Source organism: Acinonyx jubatus, chromosome D2, assembly GCF_027475565.1.
Source record: "Acinonyx jubatus isolate Ajub_Pintada_27869175 chromosome D2, VMU_Ajub_asm_v1.0, whole genome shotgun sequence".
Classification (NCBI taxonomy): Eukaryota; Metazoa; Chordata; class Mammalia; order Carnivora; family Felidae; genus Acinonyx; species Acinonyx jubatus.
Window position 1 is genome coordinate 62,309,100 of NC_069393.1, and position 20,445 is coordinate 62,329,544.

Genomic DNA, 20,445 nt, shown 5'->3' on the forward strand with positions numbered 1-20,445 from the left:
CTGGGAAACTTTTTATCTCTCCTTCTATTTTGTTTTTTTTTAATGTTTATTTATTTTTGAGACAGAGAGAGACAGAGCATGAATGGGGGAGGGGCAGAGAGAGAGAGGGAGACACAGAATCGGAAGCAGGCTCCAGGCTCTGAGCCATCAGCCCAGAGCCAGACGCGGGGCTCGAACTCACGGACCGCGAGATCGTGACCTGAGCTGAAGTGGGACGCTTAACCGACTGAGCCACCCAGGCGCCCCTCTCTCCTTCTATTTTGAATGACAGCCTTACTGGATGAAAAATTCGTGACTGAGCATTTTTCTGATTCAGCACATTAAATAAATGCTGCCACTCCTTTCTGGCCTGTCAAGTTTCTGTGGCTAGGTCTGCTGCAAACCTGATCTGTCTTCCCTTGTAGGCTAGGGACTTTTTTACCCTTGCTGTTTTCATGATTCTTTCCTTGCCTGAGAATCTTGTGAATTTGACTGTGATATGCCTTGTTTATGGTCAGTTTTTGTTGAATCTAATGGGGGTCCTCTGCTTCCTGGATTTTTTTTTACTAGATTTTTTTATTTTTTTATTTTTATTTTTTGAAGCTTTGAAGCCAGAGGTTTCCTTCTTTTATTCCACCACTGAATGAACATCATGGATTTTATTGTATTAACATGTGTGTGTGCTGTGAAGGAAATCGTCTTCTCTAGGAAGGAACCCAAGGCTAATGTTTTTTTTTTCCAATATATGAAATTTATTGTCAAATTGGTTTCCATACAACACCCAGTGCTCATCCCAAAAGGTGCCCTCCTCAATACCCATCACCCACCCTCCCTCCCTCTCACCCCCCATCTACCCTTAGTTTGTTCTCAGTTTTTAAGAGTCTCTTATGCTTTGGCTCTCTCGCTCTCTAACCTCTTTTTTTTTTCCTTCCCCTCCCCTGCCCCATGGATTTCTGTTAAGTTTCTCAGGATCCACATAAGAGTGAAAATATATGTTATCTGTCTTTCTCTGTATGGCTTATTTCACTTAGCATAACATTCTCCAGCTCCAACCATGCTGCTACAAAAGGCCATATTTCATTCTTTCTCATTGCCATGTAGTAAACATTGGGTATATAAACCACAATTTCTTTATCCATTCATCAGTTGATGGACATTTAGGCTTTTTCCATAATTTGGGTATTGTGGAGAGTGCTGCTATAAACATTGGGGTACAAGTGCCCCTATGCATCAGCACTCCTGTATCCCTTGGGTACATTCCTAGCAGTGCTATTGCTGGGTCATAGGGTAGGTCTATTTTTAATTTTTTGAGGAACCTCCACACTGTTTTCCAGAGCGGCAGCACCAGTTTGCACTCCCACCAACAGTGCAAGAGGGTTCTTGTTTCTTCACATACTCGCCAGAATCTATAGTCTCCTGATTTGTTCATTTTAGCCACTCTGACTGGCATAAGCTGAAATCTGAGTGTGGTTTTGATTTGTATTTCCCTGATGAGGAACGACTCTGAGCATCTTTTCATGTGCCTGTTGGCCATCTGGATGTCTTCTTTAGAGAAGTGTCTATTCATGTTTTCTGCCCATTTCTTTACTGGATTATTTGTTTTTTGGGTGTGGAGTTTGGTGAGCTCTTTATAGATACTGGATATTAGCCCTTTGTCTGATATGTCATTTGCAAATATCTTTTCCCATTCCATTGGTTGCTTTTTAGTTTTGTTGATTGTTTCTTTTGCTGTGTAGAAGCTTTTTATATTCATGAGGTCCCAGTAGTTCATTTTTGCTTTTGGGGATGTGTCAAGTAAGAAATTGCTGTGGCTGAGGTCAGAGAGGTCTTTTCCTGCTTTCTCCTCTAGGGTTCTGATGGTTGCCTGTCTCACATTCAGGTCCTTTATCCATATTGAGTTTGTTTTTGTGAATGGTATAAGAAAGTGGTCTAGTTTCATCCTTCTGCATGTTGCTGTCCAGTTCTCCCAGCACCATTTGTTAAAGAGACTGTCTTTTTTCCATTGAATATTCTTTCCTGCTTTGTCAAAGATGAGTTGGCCATACATTTGTGTGTCTAGTTCTGGGGTTTCTATCCTATTCCATTGGTCTATGTGTCTGTTTTTGTGCCAATACCATGCTGTCTTGATGATTACAGCTTTGTAGTAGAGGCTAAAGTCTGGGATTGTGATGCCTCCTGCTTTGGTCTTCTTCAAAATTACTTTGGCTATTTGGGGCCTTTTGTGGTTCCATACGAATTTTAGGATTGCTTGTTCTAGCTTCGAGAAGAATGCTGGTGCAATTTTGATTGGGATTGCATTGAATGTGTAGATAGCTTTGGGTAGTATTGACATTTTAACAATATTTATTCTTCCAACCCATGAGCACAGAATGTTTTTCCATTTCTTTATATCTTCTTCAATTTCCTTCATAAGCTTTCTATAGTTTTCAGCATACAGATCTTTTACATCTTTGGTTAGGTTTCTTCCTAGGTATTTTATGCTTCTTGGTGCAATTGTGAATGGGATCAGTTTCTTTATTTGTCTTTCTGTTGCTTCATTGTTAGTGTATAAGAATGCAACTGATTTCTGTACATTGATTTTGTATCCTTCAACTTTGCTGAATTCATGTATCACTTCTAGCAGACTTTTGGTGGAGTCTATCAGATTTTCCATGTATAATATCATGTCATCTTCAAAAAGTGAAAGCTTGACTTCATCTTTGCCAATTTTGATGCCTTTGATTTCCTTTTGTTGTCTGATTGCTGATGCTAGCACTTCCAACACTATGTTAGAAAACAATGGTGAGAGGGGAAACCCCTGTCATGTTCCTGATCTCAGGGGGAAAGCTCTCAGTTTTTCCCCATTGAGGATGATATTAGCTGTGGGCTTTTCATAAATGGCTTTTATGATGTTTAGGTATGTTCCTTCTATCCCAACTTTCTCAAGCGTTTTTATTAAGAAAGAATGCTGAATTTTGTCAAATGTTTTTTCTGCATCGATTGACAGGATCATATGGTTCTTATCTTTTCTTTTATTAATGTGATGTATCACATTGATTGATTTGCGAATTTTGAACCAGCCCTCCAGTCCAGTAATGAATCCCACTTGATCATGGTGGATAATTCTTTTTATATGCTGTTGAATTCGATTTGCTAGTATCTTATTGAGAATGTTTGCATCCATATTCATCAGGGATATTGGCCTGTATTTCTTCTTTTTTTGTGGGGTCTCTGTCTGGTTTAGGAATCAAGGTAATGCTGGCTTCATAGAATGAGTCTGGAAGTTTTCCTTCCCTTTCTATTTCTTGGAATAGCTTGAGAAGGATAGGTATTATCTCTGCTTTAAATGTCTGGTAGAATTCCGCTGGGAAGCCATCTGGTCCTGGACTCTTATTTGTTGGGAGATTTTTGATAACTGATTCAATTTCTTTGCTGGTTATGGGTCTGTTCAAGCTTTCTATTTCTTCCTGTGTGCTTCCTGGATTTTGATGACTGTGTCTTTCCCCAGGTTAGGAAAGTTTTCTGCTATGATTTGCTCACATAACTCTTCTACCCTTTTTTCTCTTTTCCTCTTCTGGGACCCCTATGATTCTGATGCTGTTCCTTTTTAATGAGTCACTGATCTATCTAATTCTTAAATCCTGCTCTTTTGCCTTAATCTCCCTCTTTTTTTCTGCTTCATTATTCTCTACAAGTTTGTCTTCTATATCGCTGATTCTGTCTTCTGCCTCATCCATCCTTGCTGCTGCTGCATCCTTCCATGTTTGCAGCTCAGTTATAGCATTTTTAATTTTATTCTGGCTGCTACTTTTTACTTTTATCTCTGCAGAAAGGGATTGTAATCTATTTTCGACTCCAGCTAGTATTCTTATTATCATGATTCTAAATTCTGGTTCAGACATCTTGCTTGTATCTGTGTTGGTTAAATCCCTGGCTGTTGTTTCTTTGTGCTCTTTCTTTTGGGGTGAAATCCTTCATTTTGTCATTTTGAAGGGAGAAAAAGAATTAATGAGGTAGAAATATTGAAATTAAAAAAATTAAAATTAAAAAAATACTAGAATTAAAAATTAAACACACACACACACAAATTGAATAAATGATGCTAGATCCTAGGTGTGTTTTGGTCTGGGTGTTGAAAGTGGTTTGACAGATTAGAGAAAAAAACGGGGGGGGGGAGAGAAAAAAGGAAATCGCTTGAGAGTTTGAAAAAATGAATACACTGAAGTCGACTAAAATTAGATGATGGGGGTAAAATAGAATTTGAAAAAATTTACAGAAAAGTAAAGAATATAGTAGAAAAAAGTTAAATGAAAATATTTTTAATAAACAATAAAAATTAATATTTTTTTCTTTTTCTGTATTCAAGAAAAAAATGAAAAAGAGAAAAAATATAAAAAAAGGAAAATAAGAGGAAATTGTTTGAAAATTTGAAAAAGTGAATACACTGTAGTAGATTAAAATAAAATGACGGAAGTAAATTATAATTTGAAAAAATTTACATAAAAGCAAAAAATATAGTAAAAATTAAATTATTTTACTAGAAATTGAAAGTAAATGAATTTTTTCTCTTTCTGCATTCAAGAACAAGAAAAGAAATGAAAACGTGATAAAAAGAAAAGGAAGGAAAAGGAAAAAAAAGGAAATTGTTTGAAAATTTGAAAAGGAAAATACACTGAATTAGACTAAAATAAAATGATGGAAGTAAAATAGAATTTGAAAAAATTACATAAAAGTAAAAAATATAGTAATAAAAATTAAAGAAAATATTTGTAATAAAAATTGAAAAAAATGATTTTTTTCTCTTTCTGTATTCAAGAAAAAGAAAAGAAGTGTAAAAGAGAAAGAAAGAAAGAAAATTGAATAGATGAACCTACTAACAGATTGAAGTAGGCCTGAAATTGCTTCGTTTTCCCCTAGAAGTCCGTCTAGGTAGCGCTTTATAGTCCATAAACCAAGCCGGTGGTGAGACTTGTGTTCTTGAAGAGCAAAGTTGGCCCAGTTGGGCGGGGCTCAGTGTAATGACCCCGCTCTCCACTAGATGGCACTGCTAGCCTACTGGGGTGGATTGTTGCAGTGCTCCTAGGTGCTTCTGCGCCTGTGCGGGTGTGGTGAAAATGGCATTTCCCAGACACCCAGTCTGTTCTCCAGGGTCAGCAATTGCGCACCCATCCTCTGTCTCCAGCTTTCGCCCACTCCCCACTTTTTCACTCTCCAGTGAAAGGCCCCAGGCAGTACCTGTCTCCCGAGTTTTGTCTCAGATGCGGCTGTTTTCCCCAGGCCCTTACTTTTGAAGGACTGCGGCTTTGACGCTTTCCACCCTTCTGTGGGAGGGTCTCACTGAGCAATGGCCAAATGAGCAATGGCCGAATATTGGCTGTACCCAGGAACGCCCGCTGGACCCTGCTGTTGCTGGTGCCCCAAAACTGCAGCCCGGTGCCACCCGCCCCAGAAAAAGTTCGCGAGACAGTGTAGCAGCAGCGTTTCAGGGATTATGGAAAATCAACACACATCTGGCACCAGGTTTCACCCTTGAGGACCTTGTTCCAGCACCGGCGAATATGGCCGTTTTCTGGGGTCTGCTGGGACCAGGTGGCTTCAACAGTCTCTACCAAATGTCCTTCCAGCAGTGGAACCGCTTTTCCCCGTGTGGCCCGAGAACCTGCTCCTGGGGATTTGCCCTTCCCACCAGAGCACCACCAGGTATGGAGCTGAGGAGTTGCAGCCTTTGTGCTCCCCGTGTTTACAGTCTTAATGGAATTTAAACCCTCTCCTTTCTCCCTTTTTAGTTTAGTCCCTGCGGCTGTTTCCAATTTTGCACTTTCTCTCCAGCTGCTTTTGGGGAAGGGTGCTTTTCCTGTATCCCGCCCCCGCCTGCAAAAGCGGCTCCCTACCTTCCGTGGCTTCTCGCTCCCCAAATTCACCTCTCCGCGCCGCATACCTGCTGAATTCTGGGGTTCAGGTTGTGCAGATTCAGAAGTAGCTGCTAAATTAAGAAGAGGCCTGAAAGAATAGAAGACCCACTCCCTTTTTGGTGTCTGTTTACATTTTCATTACCATTTTAGGTGTGTTATAATGTTCACTGTTTCTAGTTTGGACAGCAGTTAGTCGTTTGCAGTTAATTTTTAGAATGCCGCCTCCCATTGGTAGCAGTTCGAGTTTGTGTTTTAGAGGGGATCTCTTTCTCTGAAATGTAGCTGCCTCTCAGAGCTTCTAGGGTCTCAGGGTTAATTGGAATGCTAGTTTTATATGCAGTCGCAACAGATCAGTCTCGTGTTCTGGCAATCAAAACTAAGGCTTTGCAGCACACTTATTAAATTCTTTGAGCACCAAAGCCATTGTTTCAGAAACAAAGGCGAGCAAGTTTGTAGTTAATGCCTCTGGGGGCCTGGGGAGGATGAGAAAAATAAGTTGTCCTCAGTCTAGCGCTGGCAGACTTTGAGACAGAGATGCACAGCTGTTTTTTGTCAAATTTGAATTTTAAAACATCTTTCAGATCAAGAAAGAAGCAACTGCTATCCTAATCAATGAATTCCATTGGGATTTCCGCTGATGAAATAAGGAATTTGGAATCTACCGTACAACTTTAATGTGGTCTAGGGATCTGCTATTAACGCTGTTCTATGAAGAAATGGTGATGTGTAAAACAACATTAATTGATGAAACTATGAGAAAAAGAAAGGGAAAAGACACCCGAGAGACATGATTTAAAGTCCTGGAGCTGTGTCTTTGATAACTTGTCAGTTACCTGTAAAGTAAGAGGGTTGGAAGAGGCAGGTTCTTAGGTCCCTTTAAGCTCTGATACTCTGTAATCGCTTAGTGCGGGTCGGTTTTCATGAATCACAACGGGTTCTGAGAGACCACAGGCGTGTTGATGGCACCAGGCACCTGCCGATGGCTCAGGAAGGGAGGAGTAAGACCAGGTGGCAAACTAGGCAGTGCACTTGCCAAGGACGCTAAATGCAGTGAGCCTCAGCCACATTAATCACGAGCCCGCCCCCTTGATGTTTCGGCTCTCTCAGCCTGATGGCAGTTTCCCCATTTTTTCCATTTAGGATTCTGTGAAAGAGAATTTGTTTTGTTTTGTAAAAGTGCTTACTTGGCAAGCAGTCCCCCCCCCCCCTTCTCACAGGCGCGATAATAATAAGCACCACCAAAAGAGGCTAATTTTGCCAGACTTGGATTCCATCAGCCAGCGCTTTCCAAAGATTGCCATGTTATTGCAAAATTAGACTTTTTATTACTGGAATAAATACTGTGCAGTCTTTGTAGCCAGCATGTAATGGATTCCTTTGCTAATTCCACTGAATAACAAGGATTCCTTGTGAAAATAAAAGGCAGACAAGGTAGAGTAAACCAGCAATTACATATAATGTGCTGCTGTTAGCCTGCCAAAGCGGTTCATAAACCCGGCAGGGAAAGACTGGGGCATTTTTCAGGGCTTTCACCCCAATTGCCTTGCTGAACGCCTCCCTCTTGGTGGGTTGTTTCATGGAGGTGAATAGATTCTGCAGCTGTCTCTTTCTGTGGCCTGGTAGGAAGGCTTTATTACCTTCTTTGCCTTGTTCCCTTTCCTGGGAGAATTCAGCTTCCATCCTAATACCTTATTTGCTTAGGAGCCAAACCTCCCTGGAAGCCAGAAATACAAACACTGCATCAAAGAAGGTTGTAGATTGTATCCATTGTATTGTTTACAGATTGTGTTCCTTCTGAGTATGGGTTTGAATGTTAGGAAGACCTGAGTCCAAATGCCTCCCCCGCCACATGCACACCGGGTGATGTTGGGACAAATTATATGACTTACCTCATCCTTAGTGTTCCCATCTTTAGGATGGACACAGTGCAGAGACATCGTCAAACTTTAGTGTGCAGGAGAATCACCAGGAGAGCTCAGTTCTGGGTACCAGATAATTGCTGGGTTTCAGATTCCCAAAAACTAGGGTGGGGACCAAGAATTGACATTTCTAACGGGCTACCGTGTGCTGCTGATTATGCTGGTCTGGGATCCCACGGGGATCTCTAGCACAGTGATACCCTGAGGATTAATAAGACAATGTATTAAAAAATGTTTATCGCATACAATGATGCCATTTAGCCATTAATCAATACATTATGTGTCTGTGTAAATATACACCATCTGTTTTCTCGTTTTCATTGAGAAACTTTGCAGTCATTGTATTTATACCTTCCCAAACGCTGAATTCATGTCAGTGTCTCTTCCTAAAACTCTTTGTAGACCCTACTGCTTATTTTTATTTTAAAAATCATGAATCTGAGTAGAGGTCCCCTCCCCCCTTTAAACATTTTTACACAGATTGAAATTTATTTGAATGGGGCTCAGAATTCACTCCTTAGCTACTTATCATTCCAGAAATCTACCTTTTCCTATTTCTACTCTACATTTTGTAAAGCTGGCATGTCTTTGTTTGTTGATTGTTTCATTTTGTTTTCTTTTGGGAAAGATGCTAAAATCTACACAGCAATAACTGTTTTGCCCCCACACTCCATGGTCCTAAAGTAAATTTCATTTGCCAGTTAAAATTTTAACTTACTGATTTTCTGTGGGGAAAAAGCGGTAAGGCTTTCTCTTATTTCTGGAAGAAGTAGAGGAAAGGGTGACCCGATTCATTCACGGCTCAGTTCTTCTGACTATGAGGCATATGTTCTAGAGGTTTCTAAAGGATCCTGGCCCTGGAAAGCAATTCATCTCCAGACAATACAGTGTGAGCTGTCCTGGGGAGTGACAGAAAGATGAACGAGCCACCAGGGTGGGGAGCTGGATTCTCACCGTGGTTCAATCACTAGCTACATCAGTAATTTTGGAAGTTACTTACCATTTCTAGACTTGGGATGTTATTCTACAACTACTATATGTAAAACATTAGTGAAATAATTTTCTAAGATCCCTATAAGTCCCTCAATTCTATGATTCTTTGAGAATTTTTCTAGAAACCTTGCCCATAAAAGATTATTAAAGCCTTGGGTAACTTCGGTAATTTTTCTAAGTCTTTGAGATGTTGTAGCTAAACACAGACGCAGACATAGGCACACACACACACATACACACAAAGTAATTTGAGGGGAAAAAAATGAAAGTGGCTTGACCGGAAATAATGTTTTAAGAAATCATGATAGACATCCATTCCTGACTTTTCTCAACTCCAGGGTCTAGTAATCACCTGATATTATAGGTTTTTGTTTGTTTGTTTGTTTGTTTTTGATTTTGTTTTTTGTAAATCACAGGGCATATTAACACATAAAAGCCTCTGAGAAGTCCTACAGTAAATAAATGCAATTTGTTCAAGTCTGTCTTAATTGGCTTATAGGAGGGGATAACACACATTTACCACACACACACACACACACACACACCTTTCCCCACCCCCCCCACTATTATCTAACATTCTCTCTTTTTTTAATATGAAATTTATTGTCAAATTGGTTTCCATACAACACCCAGTGCTCATCCCAATAGGTGCCCTCCTCAGTGCTGATCACCCACCCCCCCCACCCCATCAACCCTCAGTTTGTTCTCAGTTTTTTTTTTTTTCAATTCAACCTTTATTTATTTTTGGGACAGAGAGAGACAGAGCATGAACGGGGGAGGGGCAGAGAGAGAGGGAGACACAGAATCGGAAACAGGCTCCAGGCTCTGAGCCATCAGCCCAGAGCCTGACGCGGGGCTCGAACTCACGGACCACGAGATCGTGACCAGGCTGAAGTCGGACGCTTAACCGGCTGCGCCACCCAGGCGCCCCTGTTCTCAGTTTTTAAAAATCTCTTATGGTTTGGCTCCCTTCCTCTAGAAAACTTGAACAGACCCATAACCAGAGAAGAAATTGAATCAATTATCAAAATTCTCCCAGCAAATAAGAGTCCAGGATCAGATGGCTTCCCTGGGGAATTCTACCTAATATTCTCTTAAATACTTTTCCATGGGGCGCCTGGGTGGCTCAGTCCGTTGAGCGTCTGACTTCAGCTCAGGTCATGATCTCATGGTCTGTGAGTTTGAGCCCCGCGTCAGGCTCTGTGCTGACAGCTCAGAGCCTGGTCCTCTTTCAGATTCTGTGTCTCCCTCTCTCTCTGCCCCTCCCCTGCTCATGCTCTGTCTCTCTCTGTCTCAAAAATAAATAAAACATAAAAAAAAAATACTTTTCCAGAAAAACCCATTTGGAAGAAGCTAATCTAGAACTGAGACCTGAACAATTGGGTTCAAGCTCTCTAAATGTCAGAACAGAGAGAGATTACTGCGATAGCTAGACAAAGCAACCGTGACATGGAAGCACTGACTTTGAAGAATGGGTAGAATTATTGGGCGCCTGGGTGGCTCAGTCGGTTAAGCCTCCGACTTCAGCTCAGGTCATGATCTCGCGGTCCGTGAGTTCGAGCCCTGCGTCGGGCTCTGCGCTGATGGTTCAGAGCCTGGAGCCTGCTTCTGATTCTGTGTCTCCCTCTCTCTCTGCCCCTCCCCCATTCATGCTCTGTCTCTCTCTGTCTCAAAAATAAATAAACGTAAGAAAAAAAAAAAGAATGGGTAGAATTATTATACCGGTTTTCGATGTATGTTTCTAGGAGCAAATTGTGTCATTTCTCCGTACATTAATGCCCCTCTGTTAAACAGGGATAATAGCTGAGACCTTTGTGACTCCTACACTGTCCACACTTTGGTCTTTATGTCGGGGGTGGAAGGTAGCATCGACAACTCTGTCCTTCTTACCAGAAAGCCAACATTGGAAGTAAACACACAAAACTTGAGAAACAAACTAACCATGTCAAGATTGGTTTGTGAACCCCGTGAAGTGAAGTATATGCTTATACGATCCTAAATAAATATGAGAAAGTATTATTATGTGGATTATATTAGTAATGGTTTATTTGTATTCACCTGATCTTCAGATTTCTGTTTTCAGCTGCACATTTTCCTAAAGTAGTAATGTTTAAACTTGAAGCATGAGTGCACTGAGTGCATTCAGGATGAAACAGACAGAAGCGAAAGAAATGAGAAAAGCAGCAAGACCCAGGGTGCCAGAGATTGACATGGAGTCCCTCTTCTCTTCCATGGGTTTGCCAAGGGACAGTCTGGGAAGGGCTCCAAGGTGAGGGAGGGACAAAAGACAACTCTCTCAAGAATGGTCTTGTGATGTTTAAGACTCTCTTTGGTTGCAAGTAACAGAAAAGCATCAAATTGACATACAAAAAGAAAGTGATGTAAGTGAGGGTGGTGATGGTGAAAGAATCTAGGGAATAGTTCAGATATTCCAGGGGTAAATCAGTAAATATTAGGTCATGAGGAACTGAAGCAACACGTAGAAAATTAGGAGCAAAACTATTATTTCACTTTGTTTAGAGACACATGGCTTCTGGTCTCTGATTTCTGTCAGTGAGGTAGGATCATACACTTTCTCTAAAGTGGCTTTCTGTGCTTAGCGTGAATATGCCAAATGCGGCCACTCTCATTCTGATCTCAAAATTTAATTTCCCAATTTTAGAACCTGCACAAACTGACCAGTACCTCTGAATCCTGCTTCTAAATACCCAGGATAAATCGCCTTGGCCTCCACGGAGTCAGTGCCTGATGCCGCAAACACGACAGAAGCCCCCTTCCATGGAAGTGTTTTCACAAATAGGGGGGCTTGGATCAGACAGAAATCCCAAAACACATGTACCACATTTGGTGAATAATGTAGTCATTGCTGGGTTGGCCCTGTCTCTTGTTCATGGAGAGTTGTGGGAGTGAAAAGTACAGAGATTCAAGAGACTTAACAGGCAAACAACAAAAGCAATAACAATTTCCAGGGTGAGCCTGTGCATGTCAGACACACACTCAGAGGTACACACTTCACCAATCTGTTGGAAAATATCTTTATTTTTAAGGGATTTTCCCTCTTATTTCCCTTTTCTCCCCTTGACACACCAATGAGAAAGAGAAGAATTTCAGAGCAATGCACTTTCTTTAAGCTAAATCCTGAAAATGGAACTCGTTTCCGTTAAATCCTACTCATGCTTTTGTGCCTGTATTTAATCATATATAAAACAAGGATAATGGTGTCTGTCCTCTGAAGCTTTTGGCGAAGACTTAATGGGATGTTATTTGTAAAGTGCTTAAGACAGTTCTTGCCCTGTGGTAAAGAATCAACATATTTTAGTTTTAATTATGATTGCACAAGCATATAGTGTAACCATGCATAAGCATAATCATGTAGCATAAGGTGGTAGGAGAGGAAAGAAAACACCTTAGTTTAGGAAGGACTTTAGAGATGAAGCGAGGCTTGTGATTGATAGGCAGTTCTTTGCCAGGCACGGTGTCTGAGGATGGGGCCATCCAGTTTGGGCAAAGGGGGCAGCAGAGGCAAAGGCAGAGACGTGCAAGGGTTTCTGCTTTATTATGTATAGCATTGCATATATAGGCTTGGTTGAAACAGAAGAAATTCTTAAAGGGGATATTTTAAAATACAAGTAGAGTTAGACTTTCAATCTCTATAAGACTACTTTAAAAAAATAAATTGGTAATCTGTAAAATATTATACATCCAGGGAAACGTCTTTGTAAAAACAGGGGAAAAAAAAGTATGCAAAGAGAACAGCATAGAAACACATGTTTACTAACCCCTTCCAAGGTGATTCCAAATGCAGTTTCAATTTCCAGTGAGTTGAAAGCATTCCAAGGGGTAGTTTTTTCCAATCTGAATCAAGCTTCACACTTTTTTTTAATTGAAATTTTAATTAGCCAACACACCATGCAATCTTGGTTTCAGGAGTAGAATTTAGTGATTCATCATTTACATATAACACCCAGTGCCCATCATAACAAGTGCCCTTCTTTAGTACCCATCACCCATCCAGCCCATCTCGCACCCACCTCCCTCCATCAACCCTCAGTTTGTTCTGTCTTTAAGAGTGTCTTATGGTTTGTTTCCCTCACTCCTCTTTCCCCTACCTTCCCATACATTCATCTGTTTTGTTTCTTAAATTCTACATTTGAGTGAAATAATATGGTATGTGTCTATCTCTGATTGACTTCGCTTAGCATAATACATTCCAGCTCCATTCATGTCATTACAAATGGCAAAATTCCATTCCTTTTGATAGCTGAGTAATATTCCCTTGTATTTATTTATATACCATATCGTCTTTATCCAGTTGATGGACATTTGGGCTCCATGGCTTGGCTATTGTTCATAATACTGCTATAAACATTGAGGTGCATATACCCCTTAGAATCTGTATTTTTGTATCCTTTGGTCAAATACCTAATAGTGCAATTGCTGGGTTATAGGGTGGTTCTATTTTTAGTTTTTTGAAGAACCTCCATACTGTTCTCTATAGCGGCTGCACCAGTTTGCATTCTCATCAAGGGTCACACTTTTGGAGTAAATATATAAAGATCTCCTTCCTAAATCCTGTTGTCTGGTTTAAATGTATCAGTATAGCATTATGAATAACATGGCTGCCAAGGAGGTGTATGGTGAATTGCTGAACCCCCGAATGTGGTTTGTCAGAGAAAAAAACACATGCATTATCTTCAGGAACTACAGATGTATGCTTATAGCAGGTAAAGATAACACCAGGGCCTTCTGAACAAGATCAGTGACAGAGGGGAAAAAAAAACGTCTTAAGACTCACAAATATATGATGATCATTATCACTGTCATCACCACGACTGTCAACATCATCATCATCTATTCAACACTTACTCTGTGCCAGAATCTGTGCCAGATGTTTTACATGCACGATCTCTAAGCCTCTCAATACACATTGAGGTGTGTATTATTATTATTATCACTCCCATTTTCTGGGTGAGGAAGTAGATGTGCAGGACTATTAATAAAATGTCCAATAGTACAGGTGTATTAATGGTGGAATTAACATTCAGATTCTGGCAACCTAATTCCAGAATCCCAATACTCCTTACACACGCATCTTTCCACACGAGTTTTTAGTATGACCTGTTAGTGAATAGGTGGGTCTGTCACTGTTTGACTTTTGTTTGCTAGTATCTTTCTCAGATACGGGTTGTAGCTCGTGATTTCTTAGATTAAAACTAAATCCATCACAAAAGCTTCAAAAAACATCAAAACATAGATCTAAATCTAACAAAAGATTTGTAAGACCTCTGTGCTAAAAGTTACAAATATTACTGTGAAAAAAATCAGATAAGACTTAAATAAATGGAGGGATATATCATGTTATGAATTGAATACTTAATATTATAAAAATGTCATTTCTTACTAGATTTCTCTATAGATTTGAAAGAATTCCAATAAAAGTATTGCCATTTTTTTTCTGGAGATTGACAAAGTGATTCTAATATTTATGTGAAAATAAAAGCTCAAGAATAGCTCAGATAAACTTGAAGAATAATAAATATGGAATATTATGCCACCAAATATCAAGACTTATTAAAAAGCTTTAGTAATTAAGACAGTATGTTATTGATCCAAGGATAAAGAAATAAACCAGTGTCATGAGATAGAGATTCTCAAACAGACCTACTTAGTTTATAAAAAGTGATCCTGCTGTGTTGTGGCCCAAGTGACAGTCTTTGCAATAAATTTTGCTGGATTAACTAGACATATACATAGGGTAAAAAAAAAAATCTTGATTCCCTCTCTCCCACTATAAAAGCAATTCTAGATAGATTGTAGACATAAATATAAAAGATAAAACATAGAAGTTTTACAAAAAAAGTATTTTTATGACACTGATGATAAACAGAGATTTCATAAACACGATACAATATGTGCTCACCATGAAGTAATAAAATGAAATATTTTCCTTTAAGAATTTCTGTTAATCAAAATACACCACAGGAAGTCATAAAATGGGATGAGTACAGCAGAAGATACACACACACACACACACACACACACACACACACAACAGCACAAATCAGTAAGATAGGGAAAAACGGATCAATTAAAAATGGACAAACAACTCCGACACTTCACAAAAAGGATGTTCAAATGACCAAAATACATTGAAAAGTTTCTCAGTTTCCCTCATCATTAGGGAAATGTGTATTAAAATCACCATGCCTGGAACTATACACCTGCCAGAATCGGGTCCCAATGCATGTCCCAAGCAATAGTGAGGAAATGAAGCAGCTGGGAATCACATATTCTTCTGAAGGATAAGATATCTGTACAATAATTTTTGAAAATTATTTCTCATGAACCAGCAGAGGTGATCATATCCATAAACCTTTACCCAGAAATCCATTCCTTTGTGCCTAACAAATCAAAATGCGTATTTTTCTTGCCAAAACAACATGCAAGACTGTTCACACCAACACGGTTATTTTTTTTTTAATTCTTAATTTTTTTCATGTTAATTTATTTTTGAGAGAGAGAGAGAGAGAGAAACAGAGCATGAGCAGGAAAGGGGCAGAGAGAGAGGGAGACACAGAATCCGAAGCAGGCTCCAGGCTCCGAGCTGTCAGCACAGAGCCCAATGTGGGGCTTAAACTCACGAACTGTGAGATCATGACCTGACCTGAAGTTGGAGCTCATCCGACTGAGCCACCCAGGTGCCACATGCCAACACTATTCTTAATAGCCCCCAAACTGAAGACAACCCAAATGTCCAAATGCATATATTGTGGTATATTCAGGTAATAGAAACTAGACTGAGTGGAGAATAAATAAGCCATGAAAGCAAAAATAAACACAAATCTCACAGTGTTGAGCAAAATAAGTCAAACACAAAAGAGGACATCCTACATGATTCTCTTTACATAAAATTAAAAAAAAATAGGCATAATCAATCTATGGTATTTAAAGTTCAGGACTATAGTTGTCCAGTTAGAGGAGTAACAAATAAATGGAAGGAGAAATGGGTGGAAATTCTGGAGTGATAATTTTTATTCTTGATCTGTGTATACGTTGGAGGGAGTATATTTCCTTTTTGAAAATTCATCTGGTTGTAAACTTGACTTGTGTACTTTTTGTAACCATATGGATTTTATTTCAAGAGAATACATACTTGAAAAAAACAACCAAAGAAAAACCCTAAAATTATTTTCACTTCAGTAATTCTTGCTAAAAAGTGCCATAAAAATAACCCTCTGCTATGGTTAGAGCCCATGTCTGTTTCACATAGCACTGCTTGTGTTTACATACTCTATGATTTGTCAGCTCTGGGCACATGGATTGATTTTGAGAGGACAGATGCTTTATTTGCAAATGCTTTCTCTCTTGTGCTGCTCAACAGACTGCATACAGAGTGGCCTGAGATTTACAGCTAAGCTGTACACGCTCAGGAGAAAGATGGGAAATGTGGGTCTAAGCAAGTAGTGCCTGGTGACAAAGTGTCAAGATATCTTTGTCATTCAATGTCCAAGAATAACAGAAGGAGAATAACTAAAGAATCCTTGGGACGGGCCTGCAGGGAGACTTCCATTTGCACAACTTCTGTATTCCTTTAAGAAGGAGGCAAGGTTAGAGCATGTTTACAAATCCTCCACTCAAAAAGAAATACTAAATTCCTTTTATGTGATCACGGCTGGTGTAAGAGCAAAGACACAACTGATATGGTAGAAATACCCTCAAACCCCAGGAGACTCACGAGACAATCTCACTAACATTGAATGACCAAGAAGCATCTTGCCTTCTACTAAGTTGATATTCAGGATTTGTTACTTAAGAAATATGTCATGCAGAAATTAGCCTCATTTTAGGTCTGCAAGAGAAGTTTAAGATGCTCTTGCCAGCATTCATTTGCCATCCCTCATGTACACACCTGTTGACTTATATGGAGAATATTCATTTAGTATATTTACTCTGCCTTCTTTCATGGTTTGTAGGGGCTCTAAGTTCATTGAACAGACCTAGGTTCTCAGAACCAATGATCCAGTAGAAGGGAAGGGTTGGCTCTAAGATCAGACACAGGACTGGTACATTTTAACCTCGTCTTTCAAATTCATGATATTACCTGGGTATGTTTGTAGTTACCATCAAGGCTGTAATGGCAGCAACCAATGTTGTCATGCAGGCTGAATACCTCCCCACAGCTTGCTGTATCCTCCCTCTCCTTTGGTTAATGTTGGAGTACGACCCTAGCCCTGATTACACCAGGCAGGGGATTTGCGTAGTGTGGCGGAGGTTGGGAGGGAAATGAGAGTCATTTTTATTTTTGAAACGTTAAAATATAGGAAGAAATGGAGAGTTACTAGCTTGGGGAGGTTTCCATGGAGGTTACATGATCAAAAGAAACTCCAAATCTCCTTATTTCCTCATACTGTGTACATACTAGAAATCTGATACAGGAGCAGTGATGATGATGCAGCACCAGCAGAAATAAAGTGGATTTGGGAGAAGCCTGCATCTTGCAGAGAGTGGCAAATATGATAGGCTTTACCGCATGCAACTATATACTATATTTCATTCGCATAGTATTTCCTTGTAAAAATTAGGTTATTTTGTTTGCTTTTGTTTAATGACTAGAAAATGGGCCATGCTATACCACCATGAGCTGCTGTATTGTACTGTAGAGGAGAGGCACTAAGTTAGACTCCTGGGCTGACTACATCCACAAAGAGATGAAAAGAACTTAAGAGAGTACTCATGCTTTTGGACAGAAAATTCTTATTGTCATCCAGGGACAGCTGATTCCAGGACTGTCTCATTTTACAGGAATAAAAGTGTAAAGATATTTTTAAAAATCAAGACAGAAAAGAATAAAATAAAAAAATCAAGACAAAATGACAAACTCTAGACTTAGAAGTTTATTAACTGTATTTCTCCAACATTCTACTAAATCTTTTAAAGTTGTCTTTATATAGAATTTGTTTCAGAAAAGCATCTAGCAAACTTGTGTGTGTACATGTGTATGTTTATGTATATTTGTTACATATATACCTATTAGTTATATACACATGCGTATAACATATTATAAAATATAACATATATATACACACACATATATATATATTATATACACATAATGTATTTTATACACACACAGTGCACTGATATTTAATGTCTTTAAGGGAACTGATGTGGGATGAAGCTAAATGATTCTGCAAATAGGGCCTGGATTAATCATGCACAGAGTTGTCTATATAGGAAGACAGGACTCATGAATCACAAGGAAATGGAATGTACTTAGCCAAGTAGGCTATACTGAATTGCATAATAACTACAAAAATACCAGAAGGGAGAGTAGATGAAGTTGAGGCGTAAACCGTATCCTTGTGGATGAGCTTGGCTCCAGGGAGGTGAGTGATCCTTCAGACCTATTCATAGGCCATTACAAGGATTTGCCTGGCAAGACACCAGACTTGGTGGACAGCAAGTGCATGGCAGTTTTTCTGGAAGGTGCTGCATTCAAAGTCTGTGCCCTCCATTCAGAAACCTTTTTACTGGGGGCCTCAGGTAAGGCACTTTCCAGATACCACTACCTAGATCAACTTATTGGGTGAGGAATTTTTCCTCCACTTTGACTCAGTATCTTTTTATTTCTAGCTCTCCCCTCACTCCCTCCCCTCTGCCCATGTGTCTACAGAGAGACAGGGTCCTTTTGTTTGGGGCTCACTTATAGTGAGATGATTTCCCCAACTTTTCTACATCCACCTAACCCATTTCTGGTACTGTTCCATGGAAATAAATGGAACATTGGAGAGCCAGTTTTTCTTTATGCCTCTTGCTCACACTGTCACAGGAGGTGAATAATGGTTTGATTGTTACATTCAATTTGGACCTTTTACCTAATTGACCACCTTGACACCTGATTCGTTGACAAAATTAAAAAGCTTCCAAGTGACTTTGGCTTTCAGCTAAGGCAGAGTAGCTTTTATCAAGCTGTTCTACAGAGAGCAACTATTAAAGTTGAAAGAAATACAAAAACACCTGCTTTCAGGCATCAGAAAGCAGTTGAGAGGGTCAGGATTTGTTGGGTCATGAGCCCCAAGTAACTGGCAACACAATGAAGTAAGCCAGATGTGCTCCATCACTTTTCCCTTTAGCACATTTGCCTTTCTTAAGCATCATTGCCTGAGAGGATACCCAAAATCGGGGATTCTTAGCTTTTGGAGGTCTCACAGAGAAGGTATATAAAATTTGAAATTGGTATGACCAAGGCAAAATTTTTGGAGATAGGGGAACCTGGGGAAGGAAGCCTGACATCTGGCATCACTCTCCTCAGGCATTTTCTGATTCTGAATCTTCACAAAGCCAGATGACTAGGAGACCACAGGAAGTGAACGTTAAGAAATTAAAAAGATAAGCTGAGATTTTGATGGTCTATTACTGCTGAGAAGACAAAATTTGGAGCAGAGAGCAATAAGGATCTGGACCTTTGGTAAAACCCAGATTTTCAGTTGAGAGGGTAAGAAGGCTACCCTTAAACAGTAACAGCATTCCATATAGACTAGCCTTCACCAGGGCTGAGACCCAAGCCTGAGCCATTTGAAAAGCTAACTGGATTAAGGCCATCTTCTCTTACATTGATTGTTTGCCAGGAAAACACCAAATCCTCTCTGGAAAAAGATAACATCCCAGACACACTGAAAGTTCTTATCCATATGAACAGAATTCAATTTAAAGCAATAATATCAGATACAACTAGAGACAGGATCAAGATCAACAGCCTAAAAAGTGAGAGGAAAAAAAAAAAACCAACCCAATCCCACAATAAAAATAGATTTGGATCTGGAGTTTCCAGATATAGATTTTTAAATAATTGAGATTTAATTTTTATATCATGTATTATTAATATTATTTTAATTTAGTTAACATAGAGTGTAGTCTTGGCTTCAGGAGTAGAACCCAGTGATTCATTTCAAAAAGTGTCCTCCTTAATGCCCATCACCCATTTAACCCATCCCCCTACCACCAACCTTCCAGCATCCCTCAGTTCTCTGTATGTAAGAGTCTCTTATGTTTTGGCTCCCTCTCTGAGATTTAATTTTTAAAGAAGAGCTAATAAGATGGAGAATTTCATGAAAAATGACAACCGATAAAAACAATCAAATGGAAATTATGGAGCTAAAATATAAGTTAAATAAAAAATAAGTTAATGGATTTATGGCATATTAAACACAAGAAGAGAAGATTAATGACTTGGAAAATAAGTCAGAACAAAATATCCAGAATATAGCATGGGGATACAAAATGGATGGAAAGTATGGAAAAGAGAGTAAAGACCCTAGGCCATGGTGTAAAGATTTAACAAATGAATTTTTAAAATTTTTATGGAGAGAAGAAAAATAAAGGGGTAGAAACAATATTTAAAAAGATATTGGCTAAATGTTTCATAATTGATGACAGGGTACTCAAAGACAGCAAAGTAATCAGGGAAAAAATATATATACTCACATGATAAAAATTTTTAAAAATTGAAAAAAAAAACTGTTAAAAACCAACGGGAGAGACAGAAGTTTTAAGTCAAAGGGAAAGCTTTTTTTTTTTTAACGTTTATTTATCTTTGGGACAGAGAGAGACAGAGCATGAACTGGGGGAGGGGCAGAGAGAGAGGGAGACACAGAATGGGAAGC